A 2,023-nucleotide genomic window follows, 5' to 3' on the forward strand; every position below is an offset into this window, starting at 1 on the left:
TAACCTACACTCCAGTTTAAAAAGGCACGTAAGCATGAGCTGAAATATGCAAAAGCCCAATAGGGATTAATCAGGTACTTAAATTAAGCATGTGTTTAAATGATTTTCTGGACTAGGCCTGAAGTCAGAGGACAGGTGCAAGTAAAAACAGATGTTCTTACTTATGGGAAAGATTGAATCAGAGAGAAATAGTTTAGTTTATTACAAACAAGAAAAGAGATGTCTGTGAATCAAGACACACAACATTATCTGACTGATACTATAAAAGAAAGCCATAGCTAGAAGCTGTAAATATACACTGGACTGCTACAGGTATGAATTAGTATCCCAGCAGCAGAAAACTTTCATGAATAATAAGGTTCATAAGGAAAAAAAAAGAACAAAGGAGAAGGAGTATAAATGTGAAAATCAGACTGCCCATACAAGTGACTGCTGACTCCTGACTTCCTCTTCTGTCCTCCTTTTCCACCTCTGCCTAGGCTGGCCTGAATGTTGTTGAGACCCACCATCCCTGGTCTGTCCTACCACTCTCAGGACAGACCTCCCATGAACAAGAGGAACATGGAGTATGGTGGCAGCTTCTCCCCACCCTATCAGGAAGCAGGCATTGTTATTGTTATATTGTTATTATTGCTATTTGAATTTCAGCTGTATTTAGCGAGCCTAGCAAACACCAAGGTTTCCTGCCCTGGAATGAATAAATTAGAGAAAAGAAGCAGCAGCAGAGTGTGTGTATGTGCATCCATGCACACAAAAGAGTAACTTGCTTTAGGTCCCCTTCTAGGTGAGTGGCAGAGATGTTATACTTTATCCACTAAACAGGAGGTTACATTTTGGATCTTCCACACATGATGTGTAGGCATCCCTCTGGAATGGGCATCCTGGTAGTCTCCAGAGTGCCAGACTTAGACTGAATTCGTTCATGGGAGCTTCAGGTGCAAGTGAGCTTCTTGTTATCCTCCCTAACTTACTTAATGGTGCCAAAAAGCGATTCTTCCTTTGTATTTGTTATGAGCTGCATATGCTTGAGGAGAAAAATATGGAAAGTTTTTCTCTAAACGGTCAATAATGGTCTGTGGCTTAAACTAAAAATAACAATGGCCGGAAATGTGATTCAAAGTTGCTTTTCTTTATAGGTTCAAGTTATGCTAGTTCAGTGACCACGAAATTTCAACCCACAGCAGTTCAGACTATGCTGTTCTAGAAGGGTGAGTTGGCGACGGGTCTTTATGAAACCTGTAGATCTTGGAACAAGTAGGAAGGCTGTGGCTTTTGCTGAATCCAATACCAGCGCACACCATTTTTGGCCTCCCCAGTGCACATACATTACATCTCACTTGGGTAATGGTGAATGGTGATGGTTTTTGACAAATACCCTTTAAATATCTGATGGGCTGCATAAAAACGAGGGAAAACACCCTTCTTTCTTGCTGTAGAGAGTAGGACATGGATCAATGGCTTGGAGTTGCAACAAAGTAGGTAGATTGGATATGAGGAAAAACTTCCTAATGTGTAGAACAGCGAGGCAGTGGAATAGGCCGCCTAGGGAGGTTGGGGACTCTGCATCACTGGAAGTTTTCAAGAAGGAACTGGACAGGCATTGGTCTGGGATGATTTAGGAGTATCTATGCCTATGCTTACCAGTGGATATTTCCCATGCTTCTGGGCTTTGCTGGTTGCCAAATGGGGCTGGGAAGGAATTTTTCCTCTCTTACTGCTACATCTCAGGCATTTTTTTAAAGCTTTCCTCAGATCCATTGGGTGATGGCTGCACTCAAGGCTGGAGATTTTGACTGGGGTGTTTCAGTGCTCTTGCTGGGACTTACAGAAGTTCCTGTTAGAGGGTCTTGCCCATCCACTCAGGGTTAGACCAGTTGCAATATTTGGGTCAGGAAGGAATTATATGCCATGGCCAGATTGGTACAGATTGAGGAAGGGGTGGGGGAGGGTTCCCTTCCTCAGCAGCTAGGGGCATGGCTCTCTCTCTATCTTGGAGCTCTCTAGTGTATTTTAACAACTTTGA

General features: G+C 43.0%; 1 protein-coding gene and 1 long non-coding RNA gene across 2 annotated transcripts in view; one reads left to right on the forward strand and one right to left on the reverse strand.

Moving 5' to 3' along the window:
• SEMA3C (semaphorin 3C) overlaps positions 1-2,023 on the reverse strand; it is a 251,274-nt gene that overhangs the window by 155,675 nt on the left and 93,576 nt on the right. The window lies entirely within an intron of this gene.
• LOC109292182 overlaps positions 640-2,023 on the forward strand; it is a 2,696-nt gene continuing 1,312 nt past the window's right edge. Inside the window, exons 1-2 of the long non-coding RNA XR_002096058.1 lie at positions 640-784; positions 1,137-1,208. This is a non-coding gene — a long non-coding RNA (uncharacterized LOC109292182). The remainder of the gene's footprint in view (positions 785-1,136; positions 1,209-2,023) is intronic.

This window comes from Gavialis gangeticus, unplaced genomic scaffold, assembly GCF_001723915.1.
Source record: "Gavialis gangeticus isolate Ggan-Ray unplaced genomic scaffold, GavGan_comp1, whole genome shotgun sequence".
NCBI classification, from domain to species: domain Eukaryota; kingdom Metazoa; phylum Chordata; order Crocodylia; family Gavialidae; genus Gavialis; species Gavialis gangeticus.